A 20,323-nucleotide genomic window follows, 5' to 3' on the forward strand; every position below is an offset into this window, starting at 1 on the left:
GTTCCCCACCCCACACTTCTCAAAAATGAAACAAAATACTTTGCTTTGAGCTGAAGATATTTCTGCTCTTGGCTCCTTGTTTCCCAGAAAGTGAACGTGAAGGGAAAACAAGCCATCCCCATTAAAATGTCTTTAATCGAAACTCCAGTTTTCTGTTAAACTTTGCTTGGAAACATTTGGGGCAGCTTCGTGCAAACCAGTCCTCCCCTTTGAGAAACCAGTAAAAGAAAAAATAAAATAAATAAAAGCCATTTCTGCAGGAAGCATCTTGTTTGGGCGAAAGAAAGAGGTTTGTTTTACGCTATAAATGCCCTGAAACCCGCCCTCTGTCTCGCCGGGGATGTTTTTACAGAATCCAGGCAAGGAGAGGGGCACTGGCGGCGTTTTGCCTTCTCCCCTGCTGCTGCCAGCGCTGGCAGAGGGCAGCAGGAGCCTGGCTCTGGGTTCAGCTGCGTTTGGGGCCTGATTCGTGGGCGAACAAGCAGCCTTTTCCAAGGAGGTGCCGTCAAGACCCCTTTGTAAAATCCTTGTTTTTAGATGATCCACTCCCAAAAAATCCCAGTAATTCCTAAGGCTGCAATTAAAACATCAACAATATCATATACATATACTATATATCTATATATATTATAGGAATATATTTATATGTAATATATATTAAAATATATTTTAATATATTAATATATATTTTAATATATATATTTAATATGTTTTAATATATTAATATATATTAAAATACAGAGGGACAAGAGCTCACTTAGCTGGAGGGCCGCCCTCCCAGTGAGTGCCATCAGACCCCAATTTGGGCATAAATGCCTCTCAATGGGGTCTTTGGCTATGTTTGTCATGCAGCTGGCTCCCCAAAACCCAGCCTGATGGCTGAGCTCCCTACTCTGCCCTCTGGCAAACACCATCAGCACGGATGGGGGCGAACCTGCCCAGCCATAAGGGTGCTGCTCCTTGTGTCCCCTCGCCTGGGAGGAGGCGGGGGCCAGGCCTTGCCGCTGCCACATCTCCCTTTTGGAGGGTTGTTGTTGTTTTCTCGAGCCGAAACCGAAAGAAATATCATTTCTGAAGATGACAGGCCTAATTTACAGTGTCATTAACCAGAGCTGAAACCTTAGATGGGCTGGGTCTCCTGTGTGCGGCGGGTTTCCCTCGCGTGCCACAGCTGATCTTTCTCTGATTATGCCAGATAAAGGCCTCTGCTGGTCCCTTTCCCCTGCTCGGTCCTTGGCTTTCTTCATATGGATGTTATTATTCAGCATGTGGGACGAGGAAGCCATTTCTCCCCCTCTCTCACACACATCCCCACCGAATGAAGGTAACTTCCCCACAGCTCCTCGGTGAGCTCGCGCTGCCCCGATGTATTTGTAGGGGTACAAATAGGCACAGAAATGGAGGCCAGAGCAGTGGCTGGGAGCAAAACTGCTGGACACAGAATAAGGCCCCAATGGGCTGCACCAGGCCCACAGTCACTGGTGTTAAATCCAACCAGGATTTTTGGGAGAGCATTCGCTCTGGGCCTGGAGCAGCAGGAGGCTTATGAGCGGTGCAGCTGAGCATGCCGTGCTGAGGAAAAAACACCTCACCAGGCAAAGAAACTTCTATTTGCCCCTCTGCCCAAGTTCCTCCTGTGCTGATAATGAGCCCAGTCAGTCTCCCTAGAGCAGCAAGGACATTTTTTCCCCCCCTCCTGCCCTGGCGCCTGGCAGGACAGGGCTGGCCGCACGCCTCTGTCACCGCCTCCCCATGGGGAAATGCCCCGGAGCAGATCAGCCCCCAGCTGGCCGAGCCTCCCCCGGCCCCCTGTGGGAGCAGACAGGAGCTGTCTCCTCACTAATCGCCCCCCTGCAGCCCTCTGGCCGAGCCCCTCGCTGCTATCTGGGGCCATCGCAGCCGCTGCGGGCTGACTCAGGCGAGATGCAGCCAGAGATGCTGCAGGGCCTGCAGGGCTGCGGTGTGAGGCCGGGGGAGGAAAATCCCAAATATATGTGTCAGAAATGGAGAGCTGGGGCACCGGCTGGTTTCCTGGATGTTGTTTCATGACCAACAATCAGAACTGGACCCCTTTGCTGCCCTGGGGACAGAGGGACAGCTGCCAGACCCGCTCCCGAGCTGCCCTGACAAACCACACCTTGCTGAGCTGGGTGCTGGCCCGTCCTCCTCGCCCTGAGCAGCAAACGCCAGTGTTTTTCCTCTTCCTCTGTCAAATCCCCCATAAATTTCCCTTTGCCGGCTCCACCAGCGCCATGTTCCCGTTAAACTTCCAGGCTGATTCCATCCGTCAGTGTCACTGTCTGGAGCTGGAATGTGTCACCCTGCTCCAGAGGAGCCATTTATTTATACGTAGCAGAGCATTTCAGGACAAAGTGCTGGGCTGGATCACGTTGGGAAGGTTTTTTCTGCGGTTGTGAGCGCCGATCCATCTCACGCAGCAGGAGGAAAGCGCCGCTGCTGGATTCTTTCCTATTTATTTTTCCTAAACAGAAGGCTGAGGAGGGGGAGAGTTGCCTACCGGCGGGATTCTGCGCTTCACAGAGTGCCCTAAGCAGAGTTTGGTTTGTAAAGGCTTCAAAATCCACAGGTCTGCAGGAGGAATTTCTTAGTGACCAGGCATTAGATGCAACCATCAGACCTCAAGGGCTGAAGAATGAAATGAAATGATGCTCCCGCCCTCAATAAGCATACAAACATGCAGCCGAACGGGGAAACCCTGGGTGCTGGGAAATGCTCTGTCCTTTCTACAGCATTCCCATCCCTGCCTGGTGTGTGTTTGGGGGATCTGAGTGATGGAGGTGAGGAGCTGAAGGGACAGCTGGGCACTGGGAGGACAGCCACCCATCGGCACCATGTCATCCTCGTGGCAGCAGTGGAGGACTCAGCTGCCTTGTTTTGGACTACCAGGCCCTTAGGTAACAGCATGGCACCAGTAATAGGTTTCCTGTTGCTTTTTCCCAAGCTACCTGTGGTGGCTTCTGCCAGGGGCAGGCTCAGATGCGCTGGAAAAAGCCTCTCCTCGGGGTGCTGCCCGGTGACCTGCATATGGTAGGGGTGGAAGAGACAGTCAGTCTGTATTGCTTTGTTTATAAGAACATATTTGCAGTGATTGATGTCCAAGCTGTGGAAGTATGCTTGCAAGTGGGACTTTAAAACATGAATCAAACGATGTTTGGAATACGTATGCTGCTCTGTCAAACATTTCTCCGCGTTTGGAGTCTGCAGAGCCCGTGCATCCAGAGGTACCGATGCTTGTGCAGAGGTGTCTGGTAGGAGAGCGTCTGCCCTGAGCGTGAGCACGGGCATCCTCCTGCATCCTCCCCCATCCTCCTGCATCCTCCCTCATCCTCAAACATCCTCCTGCATCCTCCCACCCCAAGCATCCCCTCTCCACACTGGCCAAAACAGGCCAGGGAGGCTGCTGGGGCTGGCAGGGTGTGGGGATGCCACCGGGGACGGGGTTGGGGTTTGTGCCCCTGGCCTCTCTGCCGGGCGGTGCGTGCCGAGGTGTCCCATTAAGCCCTGTCCATCAGGGGACATTCCTTTCCACGACGCTCCTTACTGCCAAATCCTCCCTCGGGAACACCGAGGAATGAACACGGCCCTGGAGGACAGAGTCAGCTTTCAGGCTTCCTTCCCCTTTAGATAACCCGCGGAGAGAAGAAAGGTCTGGAAGAGGCGGGCGGTAGCCAGATGTGCACGGAGCGCATGGAGACCTCGGCCGGAGAAGCACATGCTTCAGGTTAAGCCCCTGAGCAGTCCCAGCTGCACTGGTATTAATGAAGTCTTTGCTTAATCGCATGCTGAACGCTCTCCTGATAAGGGCCAGGATGGTTCAAAGGGGATGGGGAAACTGCACGGAGCTTGGCTTTGCGTGTCCCACTCAGGATGTCCCACGTGGGGACGTGCACACGTGGCTGGGTGGCACCAAGCGATGTGCCAGGCTGAGACGAGAGCCCTACCCTGGCCTCCCGGTGTCAGACACCAAAACCACCCTTCCTGGGCAAGGCACTTGTGGGGGATGCCCGGAGGTGTTTGGGTGCCAGCTGGATGCTCTTCCCTAGCCGTAAATGACATTTCCAGTGCCAGATTCAGTGAGGGCATTTGGGACTGAGAGAGACACCAGAACCCAGGCATCTCTCCAGGATGGGCAGAATTTCCTCCCTCCAAGCTTTCTGCTGCCCCTCAGGGACACCGCATCCACCCGCCTCCTTCCTCCACCCATGACTTTTATTTCCCCCCCCCAGGAGCCCTAAGAAAACCATCGGAAAGAGATTTCCAATCGATGAAAAACAGAAAGCCCTCTGTTCCTCTGCCCAAACGCGCTGCTCTTTCACGAAGCCTCTTTAAGTGCGTGCACGGAAAATGCATCCAGTTAGCAGATCCCCTTCCCTAGCAGGTCAGCTTTCTGTGCCTTTTAGCACAGGGGAGATTTATTCACTTCACGGGTATTTTTAAAAGGTATTTTCTTTATAGCTGGGCTTCTCCTGCTTAGGAGAGATTAGGAGATCGTATTTCATGACTTCTCATGGATTCCCTTTCTGAAGCTCTAATGAACTATGGGTGAGTGAACGCAGTAATCCAGTCTGCGCAGGAGCTTGTTAAAGTCGCTGATTCCATTATAATAACTAGCTGCATCTGATCAGATTACTCCTTTAAACCACCGATTACAGCGGCATATTAGTGCTCCCGGAGCGGTCAGCGGCAGCTGCAGGATGCGGGCGCTGCCCTGCACGGCGGTGGTCGCCCTACCCCTGCCCGCTTTCGTTCCTCATCGAAAGCAGGAGTGAGCAGCTCTGAAACCATCCAGAGCATAAAAAAAAACCAAAAAACAGCCGTGCCTGCAGCCAGACCCATCTGCCGGCGCACAGGCAGAAATGTTTCTTTGTCTTGGGAAGCGTCAGCAAAAGAAATTCCCTTTGAGGATCGGGTTGTGTTTGCAAGCCTTCAAACCCCTCATCTGGACAATAACAGCTTCTGTCTAAGGGAGCCAGTCCCGTAAGGCACCGGCCAAGCCCACAGTATTATACTTTGGGAGGGTAATTAGGGCTCTGGTGCTGATAAGGCTGCAGACCTCAGCCACCTTCTGCTCTGGCCATGCCGGAGGGATGAGTGTGCGCGGGGCGGCTGCCGGCCGGGCTCCTGGCTGCACGGACAGCGGGGATGGGAGCAGCACAGGCAGGGCTCTGTCCCTATCTCTGCCTCCCAGGTCTCCAAAGCCGCCTCTCGAGCTCCTCCGGGGCTCGCAGAGGTTTCCGTGCTAGCGCCGCGCTGCCCGAGCTGCGGAGGAGGAGGCTGGATGCTCGGGCTCACAGGGAAAGGCACGCCACCGGGGACTCCTGATGATCTCATTAACTCACGAGAACAGCAGAAAATAATTGCTCGCGGTTCAATGCAGTCCATCTGTGTGGGATTTTCTCGATAATAAGTGCATACGGCCTGGTTTTAATGGTTTTCAATGTTTTTAAACTGAAACATTTACTTGTGCCGGAGCCCGGGCAGAAATCAGTTCCAGCCATCGGTGCAGCGAGGGGATTTGGAGGCACAATTCTCAGGTTGACTTTTTAACAGGGTTCGTACAAACTATCCTGCCCGTAATGCTCGTGTAATTGATGCTTTTGAATACTTGGAGGAGGCCAAGGCCCTGTGAGACTTTGGAAGTATGTTTTACAGTATTTTCTGTTGTGATACATAAAAAAACCATGAGTCAGGCAAGCAAAGCTCCTGAGACCAACTTGAAATTATTTACACACACACAGACACACGTTTTTAAGTGATTGCACTTAAAGCTTTTCAAAATGTACTTTTTTTTTTTAACAAAAGCTGATTTTTCACATAATCACAGGACTCCAGCAGTTTTGGTGTAAATCCTGCCCTGCAGCCAGGGCTTGCAGCAAAGGCAGGAGGTGCTGGCCAGCCAGGGCTGACTGTGCTGTCCTGCAGCAGAAATGCTCCAAGGAGGAGCTGATTTGTCTAATATCCCTGGAAATTGGGAAATACAGCAGCTGGCACAAAGCAGTGATGGGCTGCGGGGTGTTTTGGTGGTCAGGGTGGGCAGTGATGGGCTCGGTCCTTTTCAGAGCCGGTGTGTGAGCGCCAAGCGGGTACTCGGAGCAATTTCCAGGGGAAAAGGGAACTTCGCAGGCATCTTGTAAACACACACTGACTTTCCTTAAAGTAAATCCTATTTAAATGACGCTCTGCCCCCTGCCAAAAACCTGTCCTAATACTCTCTCCATGTGGTGAAATGCTGGGTGTTTTCTTTGGTTTTACACTGCCACGCTCCCTGAGAACAGAGCACACTGGGGCTCAGCACCACTGGCATCCACTCTGCACCCGGCCAAAACCTTCTCTGGCACCTCCGTGGGGAAAATAACCCCCCTACACCCTTATCTTGTAGGCTTAATCCCTCCTTTAAGTGGCACTGGGTTAGGGGGCTCCTGTTCCAAGGCATTGCTGAGCCGCATCCCCAGGGGAGCGATGCTTCCCCCGGCCCCCTCCGCGCCTGGCCCGCCGCGATGCTCAGTGCTCGCTGCTCGGGTGCTGCCTCCCTGAGACAAAGCAGACCCCGTCCCGCTCGCTCCCGGCTGCTCTTGGAAACCTTGGAGTCCGAATCTGGCCCGAAGCATTTCAAATATGCCCCGTGCAGGCTGGAGCGCGGAGCCTGCCTTAAGTGGGCAAGGGATTTGGTAATCGCAGCCTCCCGCCGCCACCTCGGCCCTGCCAAGGGCACGGCAGCCCGGCTCCAGCCTCTGCAAAATGCTGCTGGGAGCCTGGGTTTTGTGTGGTAATAACAGTTCATGTTCAGGGTGTCCCTAAAAATCGTTTAGGCTCGACGGAGCTGGTTTGTGGTGGGGAGTAATGTTGGGGTTATTTGGGTAAGGGCATTTATTTGTTTGCTTTGGAGATGTGCTTCCTTTCCTTTATGGGAACCCAAGAACTGCTGCAATATTCCCTGGGTTTAGCAGTCACAGAGAAAACTGTCAGAAGGAAACTGCTGAGAAATAGGATTTTGAAAAAAATAACTCTGTCACAGGCTCCCAGAAGCAGCCCGGGGCTGCTGGGGCACTCTCCACCCACCGGTCTCTGCACAGGCACAATTTCCACGCACCCCCGAAGGCCCTCATGGCAAAAGGGGCTGAGCTCGAGCTGCTGCACCTGCCTGAGCTGCAGATCTCCTGGGCACGGGGTTGCCAGGATTTGCAGGGCATGGGAGAGCCTGGGGCTTATCCGGTATTGGGATTACAAGGTCACGGTGCTAACACCTGCGGAGCTGCTGCAGATCTTGCATGTGCTTGTGCTGCAGCACCGTGTTCAGGGAAAGGGCCAAGAATTTGGTTTAAAGGTTGAGAAGTGCTGTGGGTGACTCCAGCAGGTTTTTGGTGTTCCAGTTTGGGTTTGGAGGAGCTGCTTTTCAGCTTTTAACTTTTTTTCTTTTTTTTGCCTAACTCCTTAAATTACAGAAAGTGAATTCAGTGCAGGGAGGGAACATCTGGGCAAGAATACAGCCGTGCTTTAAATAGCTGAAATGAAGCACCTTGCCACAATCCCCCCATGTCCCAGGCCTCCCCCTGGCCTCACCGAAGCTGTCTGGAGTTTGATCTGAATTTGTAAATCACTTTGTTTACCCCCAGGTTTACATTTTATTTTATTTTATTTTATTTTATTTTATTTTATTTTATTTTATTTTATTTTATTTTATTTTATTTTATTTTATTTTATTTTATTTTATTTTATTTTATTTTATTTTTAATTTGTGAACATTCTTTTACAATCTTTGCTGTTGTTTATCAACGGGATCTCTGCTGGCCAGGCATGGATGATGGAAATGAGCTGGTGGCAGTGGGGATTTCCCTTTTGCTAAGGCACAGGGACTCCGCAGATATTGATGATTTATCCCAGCACAGCCCAGCCAGCAGCCCTAGGGAATGGGGTGATCCATCCCCAAACAGGGTGACATGTGCAGGAAGGGGCACCGTGTCCTGCCACCGGGGTGACCCCCACCAGGATGGGCCGACACCTGTCCCAGCCCAGCCACTGCAGGGTGGTTTTTGAGGGCTGGGTCCCAGTTCCTGAGGTTTTGGGAAGATTTTGGGACACCTTGGCCATCACCAGTGTGTGCCCACGCAGGGCATCCCCAACGAGGAACAATGATGGACAGCGGGGCCGATGCTTTTTTTTACCCACAAACGATACCCGCCACCGGCACTCCGGCTTCGGCTAATGTCCTTTCACCGTGCATTATATAAATAATATAAATAACTCGTCCTCGGACTTCAAACATGCCACTTCAGATGTATGGCGGGAGATTACAGAGTTTGTTAAAGCTCAGGTCTTCAATCATCCGGGCAGCTTCGAAGCTGCTCACTAAAATACAGATCAATGCTTCAATTTTATGGGAGGCCTGTCCCATGTGACCAGACCCAAATCCCTTATTTTATGGCTTGCTTATACATTCCTGGTGAAAAACGGTTTACATTTTGGGCCCCGGGAGCTCTCCTAAATCAGCTGCCAGGTTTTTGCAGCTGGTAGTAAAGGGAAGCGCTGTCATCGGGCTGCCCGGAGGTGAACAAACGAGCCGCCAGGCACGGGACTGACGGCTCGCCCCGCGGCACAGCGGCTCCCAGGGATGCTACTGCGGCGAGGGCCGGGGTCTGGCGAGGGGCAGCACCCCGGGCACCCTCGACCATGCTGGTCCTGCAGCAGCATCTCGCCCCCCAGGAGTCCCCAAAGCTTTGGGGTTTTGGAGATGTGGATGAAAGGGTTAACGCCAGGCTGGATGGCTGGAAAGGGGAGCGCTGCTAATCCTCCAGCTCTGGCCCTGCTAATTATTTGCTGATTCAGCTGCCAAGCTGAGCCCAGCCCCAACGTGGGGCTTTGGCCCGCGCCTGCTATCAGCGCCGGGATGTTCTGGGCTCTGCGCTCGGCTTCGCCTGTTTTCTCTCTGGAGGCAGAGCCGAGCACTGCACCCTGAGCTGCTGGTCTGCCTTGCATCACGAGCAGGTTTTGCAGGGAAACTGAGGCAGGGTAGGGGCATTCAGGTGGCTGGGCAGACCAAAGGAGTCTTGATCGCATCCTCCCACAGAGCTGCAGAGCTCCATCCTTCCCCATCAGCAGTGAGAAGGCACATGAGAAACAATTGAGGTGCTGTAGGGGGCAAGGGGATGCCCCCACAGCCCGCTCAGAGCAGCCCCGGTGGCACAGGGAGCTGGGGAGGCTGCATTAGGGCAGGGAGCACAACGCAGTGCTCCTGCCTTTGCAAACCACATCGCTTCCCTTGCTTAATGAGCAGAACGAGCATCCAGCCTTCTCCGTATGGCTCAGCGAGAGAAATCCCTGGGGGCACAGCTAACTAAGCCCACTCCAAAGTCCATAAACCCCCTGCTGCCGGCCACTACCCCACTGGGGCGGCCTCGGCGCTGAGTTATGGCCGGGAGGGCTCTTGTCGGCAGCGCGCAGTCGGTAGCAAGCGGTGGCCGTAACTCCTGGCCCTGCGAGCGCACGGGGCCGCCCCTCTCCCGGCTCCTGCCTGGTGGTACGGGACAGAAAGCAGCTGCTCGGCTGCTGGAAGCACCGCGGGCTGCGGCTGGCTGAGGTGGAAGGAGCACGGCTGGAAGGAATATAGCAAATGAGGCGTGAACCCAAAGTGATGGTTGGATGTGGTACGTCAGGCACACGGCTTTTCTCCCTGGGTTTTGCTGGCTGAGGCTGCTGGCACGGGGAGCAGAGAGCCCAGCTTCCCTGCACAAGGGGTTTTGTCTCCCGTGGGGTTATTTATTGCAGGATTTCCCTGATGCGGTCGTTCCCCTGGCCCTGCAGAGCGTGCATTGCCTGCAGCACCACAGGAAGCAAAGAGCAGGAGCATCCGCTGGTACCCAAAGCTGTGACGGGACGTCTGAACAAGGCAGGTCTGAAATCCCACCAGGCTGAGCTCCTCTGCCTCCTGCCAAATCCACTTCAGTGATACCCCGGAGGCACTCCTACAAAACCCATTTATTGCAGTAACACCACCAATATCCCGCATGGAGGAGAAGTTTCGGGTTGCGTTTGTGCCTTTTGAAACAGCGGGCAGCACAGCTGGGGGGCACGGGGACCCCACAAATGGGGTCCCCCCAATTTGCCCACACACTCGGCTGAGGGCTCTGAAGCTGCTCGTCAGGTGTTAATTAACAGCAGAGGGATGGAGTCACTCCTGCAGGGGCAGAGGCAGGAGCCGGGGCAAGGATGCTGCTGGAGCTGGATCCAGGCAGGGGCTGAAGCCAAGTTCTGGCCAGGGCAGGGCTTGCAGAGAAATGCCAGGTGATCCTATCGTGCCCTTACTAATCGAAGCTGAATTTCCATCTCAGGGAAAGCAGGCAGCATCCTTCCTCTTCCTCTATTTAGGGGCTGGTTGTTTTTTTCTTTCACAGATGGGTAAGTTTGTTTAAAAAAATAAATAATAATAAAAAAAAAGAAATAAAAATAAAAATATTCATCTTGCTTTGAAAACGCTGTAAATAAAGGAGTTCACTCGCAGGGCGAAGCTCTCCCTCTCTCTGCAGTTGCCTCCTGCCAGCGCTAATTGGAGCCAACAGGCACAGCACGAGGGGAGCAGCCCCCTTCGCAGGCAGCACTGCAGCCCGGAGAGCTTGTTTGCAGCCCGATTTCAGAGCTGTAAGGAGGAGGGACCTGTCATAAACCCTGGCAGCTCTCGCCGAGCGAGTGGTGCTGCTAGAATATTTAAAACCCGGCGTTTGGGTGGAAAATATAGAAAACACGTGTGTTTCCATGCGAGCTCTGCTGCTGCTGCTCCGAGCCGGGGCGGCAGCGGGGGCAAGAGCTCGGCCCAGCTGGGGATGGGGACGGCGCTTTGGCAAGGTGAGAACTTGGGGTGGGGTGGGTACGGCAGGGCCTGGGGGCACTGACAGGGGCTGACGGGCCTAAGCAGCCTCAGCTGGGACCCTCACCCTGCCCACGGGCGGGATCCCTATAAGCTCAGTGCCTGGGTGGGCCCAGGCCCCCCTACAGGCTGTGCTTCTCCTTGGGCACCCCACAGCTCCACACCATGGCTCATCTCCAGCCCCATCTCCTCCAGGGACCTTGGGGAACGCCTGAAGCCCTACAGGGGAGCGGTGCTGCTCCTTGGGGTTTCATCTGGCAGGTGCTGGGGAGGGGAAGAAGTGATTTGGGGAAGGAGTCAGTGTTTCTTGTGGCCTTGCAGGCTTCGGGGAGAACTGTTCTCTGTGCTCATTCTAAAATGTGCCCTCAGGCTTCTGGGGTTCTTGGAGATAATGAGGTAGAAAATGCCTTTCCCAGTTAATGAAACTGGTATTGGTGTCCTTAAAAAATAAAATAAACGTCATGGAGAAATGCTGTAACTTAGTAAAGGTACTTCCAGGATTACTTTCATCAGCAGAAAACAAGAAGAGATTTCCTGCATTGAAGATGTCAGTAAGTTTTTCAGGGAAAAGCATGGGGGCTGCTGACCTGATGCTGCTCAGGGTGAAGGACCGGTGCTTGGGGGTGTGGTGGGGGCAGCCTGGGGTTGTAGGGGCAGCGGGACCACCCTCAGCACCGGGATGTGGGATAGGTGGTGGGCATCCCGCCTGGCCTCACCCAACACCAGCATCTCCTCTGTTCCCCAGGGACAAGCTGAGCTCAAGGAACCCAAACCCCGGTGGGGTTGGGACCCCCGTGGGGGCACTGCAGGGAGCAGGAGGCTGGGGGGGCTCCGGCGAGGACTCGGCCGTGCCCCAAAGCGGGGCGGCCGCCGGCTCCCCTAATCCCCCGGCTCGGGAGGAGCTGTTTGTTCTCCTCCGGCCTCGAGCGGCTTCAAAGGGGCTCCAGTCTAGACTGTGCCAAGAGAAATTACGGCCCCGCCGTGCTGACATAAAGCACGGGGGAAGGAGTCATTTGCTCTGATGTAATTAAAACAAGATAGCCCCCCGCGCGTCAGTGGGCTCCTTGGGGCTGGGGGCTTCGGCCCCACGCTTTAAGGGGTGCTGCCACGTCCCACCCCCAGCCCCGCCAGCCAGTAGGGTGGGCAGGGAGCCCTAACGTCACCCGCAGGGGTATAAAGGGGAGGGGGGAGCTGGGGGTCCCTGGGGGTCTTTGGAGGGGGACAGGGGTTGGGGCAGCCCTGTACAGCCCCGAGGTGAGGCAGAGCGGGCCTTGAAGTGCTTGGAAGTCTCCTGTCGGAGTGAGTCTGGGGGGAGCCTTCCTCCAAGGCTCCTGGGGAGCAAAACTTGGGAAAAGGGTCTTTTCTCCCCCAAAAAAGAACTATCTGAAATCACTGCTTCTTCATTCAGCTGCCATAGGACTCATTCGTCTGATGGTAAAAATAAAATCCTTCCCCTTTCCATTAGATGCAACTGAAATGGAAGATTGTTTCTATTACTGCCCTCACACCACACCTAAATTTTTTTTTTTTTTTTTTAAATGAAAGTGGAGGGACAGGAAAGAAAAGATACAAGGAACAGATATTTAACTTGACTCAATTTCCATTTGCACAAATTTAAGCTAGCAATTCTAATTTTTGAGTGATCTTGTTGGCAAATGAAAGCAAGAGCTTCTGATCAGTACTCATAATTTAAAAATTATTATTATATTAATATTTTAAAAGACTTTCTTAAAAGTCAGTGATCATTTATTTGTCAGCACGATGACATCCAAACAAAGCTCAATGAAATTTCCTATAAAGACAAGGAAGCAGTTATCAGCAAAGCAATTTGAGGCTCTGCTTCAACAGCATTGTTACACTTCGATATGTGAATACAGCTGAGAGGGAACTTGTATAAGCTCTTACAACTGTTTTGTCCTGTTTATTCCCGAAGTGCTGTGCGGCTGCACCTGCCCCAGGGGAGCTCTGAGTGTGGAGGGACCCGATCCCAGCTGATGCTCATGGGGTGTTTCCGAGGCAGGTGGAGCACTTTGTGCCTGGGCTCCTCATTTCCCTGGCAGCAGCCTGAAATCTTCCACCCGGCAGCTGGTCGCTGAAGCTACTTTGAGAAGGCTGCGTATGGACAGCAAACGGCCTTGTTGCTGGTAAATCACTCGGAATAAATGTCTGTGGGAGCTTTGGGAGCCTGTGGGTGCAGGCAGCAGCGCTGCCCCAGGGCTGCTCCCATGCAGAACCATGGGGCACGATCCTGCCTGAAGCTTTTACTGGGTTGTGCCCGGTGCAGGACAACGTGCTTCACCCCTTGCCAGCATCCCGATTACACCCCCAGAACTTATCCAAGCCATGGCTCTGCATACATGAACCACAGCAGCGCATCCTACCCGCATCCCCCCCCCCCCCCCCAACCCTGGAGGCTGCCCCCATCTTCCCAGCACCGGCACGGGCTCCGCAGCCACATAAATTTCAGCTGGGCGCTTTGAAGTCTCCGGCCGGGCCAGTTGTTTTTGTTTGTGGCGTGGCTTATCGCCCCGCTGCCTCCTGCCTGTCTCTCGCCGTGCGGCCCCGCTTGCCAGGGCCCGGCGGGCTGCCAGCGGGGCTGATAAGGATGATGGATGGCGAGGGCGCTGGCTCCAGCGCGGCCCGGCCGCTTCCTGGGAGCCCCAACCGGCCCAGCTCTCCCCGGGGAATGTGGGTTCAAGGGATGCGGAGCTGCTTTAAGGATGGTGTGGGTGCGAGTGGTTTCCTTGCCCCAAAAGCAGGTTTTGGTGCTGCTCGCGCACCAGCCCTGGGAGGGGGCAGGAGATGTCCCTCTGCTCTGCTCCATCACCTCCGGGGTGATGCTGGAGCCCAGCCTGGTCCCCTCCATGGGATGAGAGCAGGGGGTGGCTTTGGTCGGCTGCATTTTGGTTTATGTGGGGATTTCTGGGGCAGGAGCTTTGCTTAGAGGATTCTGCAAGCCCTGGTCCATGTGGTGTGGTGGCTCCAGCACTGAGAGCTCCCTGCTGCGGGGTGTGGGGCATCCCAGCTGGGACACATTGCTGCATCACACCACTGACCCTTTGGGAAGCTCTCCGCAGTGCTTTTCGGAGCTGAGTGGCTGCTGCAGTACTCGGAGAACTCCCCCCGGGGTCGGCTCTAGTTCCCGGCTCGATGCGAGCCAAGGGAAATATTTCCATGCTGCTACCGCAAGGACCACAGAGTCGTTTCTTTGTGGTGCTGTTCTTGCTTCTCTCCCTTGCTAGGATTTTCCTTTGCCTCCTTTTCACCCAATCCTTCCTCCCTTTTGTATTTATTTCCTATCCCCTTGTTCCCTAACTGTGCCTTGGAGGACTGAAAGCCCCTGCTCCCAGATTTGAGCTGCACAAAGCAGGCATCCCGACCCTTTTACCTAGTAGGATTCTGGATTTGATCCCATCTAAGGGGCGGGTTGAAGCACTGCTGTGAGCTCAGGAAGAGCCCGGGGTGTGGAGATTACTGCTAGCCCATTTCCCCAAAGCATCACGAACCAACCCATGCCAAATATGAACACGGGATAACACGTGCTAATCGCAGTGCCTCGGTCAGACAATGGAAAACTTGGGTGCCTTTCCACGCCAGCCTCATTACAAGGGTTTCTTAAATGGAGGCTGTGCTTGTAATTAAATAGCCATAGCTTGGCTCCCAAAGACAGGAGGAAAAGGCAATTTAAAAATGTATTAAAACAGGGGTTTTGGCAATTCTCCTGGATTTAGAACAATTCAAGGATTTAAATTGTTCCATTTCAAATATGTCAGCTTGCTTTCAATGGAATTAAATAAAGATGTGCAAGATGGAGGGAAGGCAGGACGCTTTCCTGGACGCTTTCCCTTCTCTGGCTACCAAGGGACAGGGTAAAGAGGGGCTCACAGAGCAGATTCCATAGCACTGGGTTTTCTGTGCTGCTCTGTGGCTGACTCTGCTGATAAGTCCTATTAATATCAAATTTTCCAACATTTTTTAGCCCAGCTTCTGGTTTTACCCTTGCCTCCCGCACTCCCTGTTGTGCACACCTTCCCCTGGAGGGACCAGCTCCGAGCATGAGCTGTGCCTGTTTGGGGACGGACAGACACCTCTGCAGCTGCCTTTTCTTGCACTGATACCATATTTCAAAGGATGGTCTAAAGGTGGGTTTAAAAAAAAAAAAAAAAAAAAAAGAAGGCTCCCTGGATGCTGTGCCTTCACACACGCCCTTCTGCCTGGCACACAAGGTGGGTAATATTATCATGCCACAACCTTCCACGTCTATAGGGAGAGATGCATCAAACATTTGAGAACCACACGAAAATCTACCACCACTTTTACTTTGGGAGAAAAAGATACAGCCCTTAGTTGCTCTTCAGATAGCAGCTGTTGTACTGGGGAGGCTTATCTCTGCGACAGCAGCCAAAGCTCCTTGCTTGGATACGGGTAGCTGCTGGGGAGGAAGGGTTGAGCAGCCAGCAGCACCCCAAAAACACCCCTCGGGTGTCAGTGGGCAGCTGAGAGTGAGCGGGAGGTGCGCTAGGAGATGGCTTACTCAGAGAACAGGGAAATAGAGCAGAGGTTTGAATCCAGCCCAGCTCCTGATCTGCGAGGGCTTGACATAAGTATTTAAGCCTTTGCTCGGGATCTGGTGATAGAAGAGGGCTGGAAAGCACATTTCTTTTATGGTTAAAGGTCCTTTTGTCGGTCCATAAATTCAGACCGAGGTCTGTTTATTCTGTTTACTGCAGTTACCTAACCTGTGAGCCTCCACATAAATCACGGCAAGCAGTGATTTAGAGGGGAGCTGCTCTCCCCGTGGCGTGTGCACCGCGTCCCCTGCCCAGACCCCCACGCAGCCATCCCACTCCTCCAGAAGCCAGCAGATAAGAGCAATAAAAGCCACAGCTCTCTCCAGCATCACTCCTGCTTAATTCTTTTGGCATGATCAAGCCACTAACTGATGGAAAGGGGAACCTGAGCTGCCTCTTTTTTTTTTTTTTTTTTTCCCTTTATTTTTTAAAGGAAGCAGCAGCTGTATCCCTGGGTTCCTCAACTGCAATGTCCCATTTCCACCCCATCACCCCTGGGGATGTCCAGGCACTGCTATCTGATGGGGTTTTACTAGAAACGGGGCTGGCCAGGTGGATTCCCCCACGGAGCAGCTCCTGACCAAGCCTCCCTCACCTGAGAGGTGCTGGCTCCCTGCAGCCAAAATGGGAGCCAGATAAGGGAGTGATGCCCAGATAACAGCACCGGCTGCTCCTTGCCAGCACCCCTGGGGAAACCTGTGATATCAGCTGTCGGCAGAACGTGGCGGGGTTTGTGGGGGAGAGCAAGGTTTGGGCAACTGATGGGGGGAAAAATCACTTTTATTAGCCCAGCCCCCCTGGCACTCCAGGCTCAGACCCTTTGGTGATAGAGGAGGGATGAGCCAGAGCTGCCAGCACACTTGGGAAGAAGGGGGTGAGGCCCCAGCGTGGGGAGATCCCCGCTTCCCACCGCCCAGGCTCCATCCTCTAAGTCCCTTCAGCCCTTCCTCCGTCTCCTCCCACCCGCCTCACTCAAGCAGCCTCAGGATCCCCTTGGCCTTCCCCGTTGCGGCGTTGCTGCCAGGTTTGATGCTAACCATTGCGCTCCCCTCCCCGAGCCCCCCCGGTTTTCCTGCCATAGCGGCGCAGAGCTGCATCCTCCGAGAGCCCCAGCTGTCTGCCTGCCCGAGACTCGCCTCCCCGGGGAGCGGGACGGGGGGATCAGCCCGGGTCCTCGCTGTTTAGTCTACCCATCAGCTTGGTGACAAGGAGTCTAGCAGCTGGCAGAAAGCGCTTTTATAATTGCCGGGATGCCGGCTTCGAGCTGTTTGCCCGGTGGCTCTTTCTTGCTTTAAATCATAAGAGAAGGGGGGAAGGGGAGGCTGATTGGCAGGGGGTTGGATGAGAAATGCTACACCCCCGGTGTGGAAGTTTTGGCAGCTGGAGACAGCTCTCGGCTGACCCCAGAGGGATGCCGGGTGTTGGTGTTGGGGAAAATAAAGTCAAGAGGCAGCTGGGCAAGGCACAGCATCCTCCGGTCAGGGCATGCTGACTCTGCCATGGCTGAGGCAAAGCCAACAGGAGAAGCATATCTGCCATGAGGGCTGATCTTGTCTTATCCTAAAACCCCATTAAATCCCACTAGGGTGCCAATTTAGAAAAATCCTGTCGGCTTTGCTGCATGCGGTCTGAGAGAGAGATGCTCAGAGGCCAAAGGGTGAAGCTCTGATGACCAAAAATCACTCAAAATGTAAAGAGGACCAAGTGACCTGTGTTGGTCTTTGGGATGTGAGGTTTCCTGCCTTTAAGGGTGCCATCAATCCCGCTGCAGGGCCCTGCAGTGCTCTGGCGGATGCAGACGACTCAGAGGAGCCGGCGGAGCAGCAGGGATGACAAAGTGGACGGCACGACCTGGCCAAAGAGACGGGGTTTTGTTTTTCTTTGGCACAGCGAAGGAGGAGGACATGATAAGAGCCTCCCAAGACCTCTGAGATGACAGTGATCAATCGCTCTCCGGAGCTGGAGCTGGGCCAAGATGTAATCAACTTAATTTGCAAGGAGAAAGCTCAAAGGTTAGATATTAAGACAGATGTTTCATGCTCTGCAGGAGGACAGGGAAGCCCGGCCTGGGTTACATGAAGGTTATTCAAAACAAGCCAGGCAGGGCAGCGTGGGAGCAGTCAGGTGCAGACGTGGGGCTCAGAAGGACGTTAATTCCCTCAGCTCCAGGCAGGGGACATCCCTGTCCCACATCCCCGTTCCTGCAGCTCGCTCTGTCTCCACACTGGCCAGCCAATCTTGATCCCAGCCATCTGTCCCCTTGGCCAGGATCCCACATCACAGCACGGCCTGGATCCTACAATGTCCCCACAGCAGCTCCTGCCCTGTGGTGGGACAGGGACCTGGGAGACCTTCCCCAGCCCTCCCTCACCCCACTGCACCGCCCTGGAGGTGGCATTTCTAAGCCACAGAGAGGGAAGCCCGGAGGCTTTTAGACACTTACAAGCTATTTTACAGGAATTTTCTAAGCCTTGCTTTGGGCTGGTGCCTCTTGGCATTTTAAGGAGGAAAATTATGAGGGGGCTGAGGCCTATTAAAATCCAAAACTCGACCACTCCTGCAGAAACAACCCTGCTTGTTCCAGGCTGGGTTTTATAGCTGTTATGTGTATGTGATAAAAACTTGCTTGGGCTAGCATTAGAGCGGTGTGGCTATCGCCCTGTTCCAAACCGCATGTTCACGGGCGTGTTCCCGATTTGCTGAGGCGCTCCGAGTTTGGAAACTTTTCACTCCAACAAAGCGGGTGGGGAGCGGCGCCCATTTGGTGTTTTGGTGGTTCTTTCCAAGTGAAGTTAGATCTGGTTAAGAAGCTGTATGAATTGAGATGATGCGTGATTAAAAAGAAAAGCACTTTGCCTCCTTTTTTTTGGAGCTTCCACAAACAAACTGGTGGCTCCGAGGTGCCGGGGCAGCCCAGGCCTTGTGGGGTTTGCCTCTTTGGGCTTCGGGGGGCTGCCAGAATTGGTGCTGGTCCTGCTCTGCCCTTCCAGAGCTCACATCCCTCTTGCCCAAGGTGCTTCAAACAGCTTCCGAGCACCATGGGCCCCCCGGGGACCCCAAATCCTCCATCTCCCTGTCCTACGCCCCCTCCCGCATCCTTTTGGCTGGTGCCCGCCACCTCCTGCTGAACACGGAGGTCAAACAGCCGGAGTGGCAGGGCTCGCAGCCAAGGTGCTGTGCTAGCCACGGCAGGATGAGGCCCAGAAGGGAAGGAAAATAAATCCCTTGCTATCCTCCTGCCTGCCCCACCAAACGCCGCCACCCGCAGGCCTGCGGGTAATGGCGGAGGAGCCCCGGCCCCGCGGCGCCCATCGCCCGCCTCGGGTCTGCGCCCACGCCAGCCCCTTTGGGAGCCTGAGGGGACGGCCCCGGCCCCGCAGCCGTCCCCAAAACTTCGGGGCTCAGGTGCAGGGAGCGAGGGGATCCGGCGGGCCGCTGGCACCACCTGTCGGCAGGCGGCTAGAGCAGGCAGCTCCCCTTCCAAGCGGCTGAGGGGGCTCGTGAGGCCACCCTGGGGCCAGCCCTTCAGCCTCCCCTGCCTCATTTTTCACAGTATCACAGAATCACAGAATTTCTAGGTTGGAAGAGACCTCAAGATCATTGAGTCCAACCTCTGACCTAACACTAACAGTCCCCACTTGTGGCACCATACACGGCTCTGCCCCCCATATGGCTTCCATCCCACGGCGATCTGTTTGAAGCTCTTCCCAGTCACGATATTTTTCTGGAAGGCAGGCGCTCCTTCCTCTCCAGCTGCCATTTACACCCTGTGTAACCCCCCTGATCCCCATCCCAGGGCAGGGGTCCATGGCTGGCTGTAGGGTGGGCACTGCTGTTTCTGCAGATCCCCCATTGCTCGTGGCACCGTGCTGGGGTGGACGGGTCCCTGCCGGGCACAGCCTGGCCGTGTCCTGCTCAGACACAGAAAGGACGAGCTGCAGGCTGGTGGCACAGCACTAGAGACACCCCTTCCCTGGCTAAGGGAGCTTTGATGGGAAAGGTCCTCTCTTCGCAGCCCTACATTTCCTTACAGGAGGAGCTGCCCATCCCTGCCCTGTCCGTGAGCCATCCCGCAGGGCACGGGTGCTGCAGGCTGAGCTCTCGTGATCCAGGGCCACCCCCTTGGGCTCAGAGGACTGGGAGCCAGAACATCCTGCACCGATGGCCCTGCCCAGCTGGTGGCGGGGAGCCTCTGGCCTCCAGCACACGTCCAGAGCATCAGCGACTGGGGAGCTCAAGGCTGAGTGCTCAAGGCCAGTGCTTCTGCGGCTTTGTCTTCTCACACATCCCTCAGCGCTGTCCAGTCACGCTGGGGATGCTGCAGAAATGTGACATTTCTCCAGCCTAGGCTGTTTCCATGCCCGCTCAAGCAAGTCATTGCCCCCCAGCTGCAAACTGCTGCTGGTCAGAGCCCCCAGACCCTGGACATGTAACACTACCAGCTCTCACCTCCTGGGACACCTCTCTTGGCTCCATAGCCAGCCAGAGGTGGGATGAGGGCAGAGATGAAGGCTGCGAGGGGCTGGCTGCAGGGAGTGAAAAGCATTTTACACCCCTGGGACTCAGTGCCCTGTACCACTTGGGTTGGTGCCAGTGGGGGGAGTTGAACTGAGACTGGGGGGAAGGAATCAGCTCACAACAGCCCTGAAGGCAGAGGACATGGAAACAGCAAAAATGCCTTTCTTGGGAACCCATTGCAAATGGGATTTTATACAAATTTATTGCACGTGTAGATTTATTTGCAGCCGTGTTCATATAAAGGCTGCATCTCTTGCTGAAATGGTGCTGTTGTGCTTGGCACCTGCGCTGTGTGATGCCTGCTCTGGTCACTGAGATGCTATCTCGGGGACTTGCTGCCAGTCCTGGGCAGAGC

General features: G+C 54.5%; 1 long non-coding RNA gene across 1 annotated transcript; it reads left to right on the forward strand.

The window, feature by feature from the left end:
* The first annotated feature begins 10,915 nt into the window (after positions 1-10,915).
* LOC311444785 lies at positions 10,916-15,775 on the forward strand. Its single transcript, XR_014698064.1, has 4 exons — positions 10,916-11,430; positions 12,813-13,023; positions 14,859-15,021; positions 15,610-15,775. It is a non-coding gene; the product is annotated as an uncharacterized lncRNA (long non-coding RNA).
* The last annotated feature ends 4,548 nt before the right edge of the window (positions 15,776-20,323 follow it).

Source organism: Aythya ferina, assembly GCF_964211825.1.
Source record: "Aythya ferina genome assembly, chromosome: 14".
Classification (NCBI taxonomy): domain Eukaryota; kingdom Metazoa; phylum Chordata; class Aves; order Anseriformes; family Anatidae; genus Aythya; species Aythya ferina.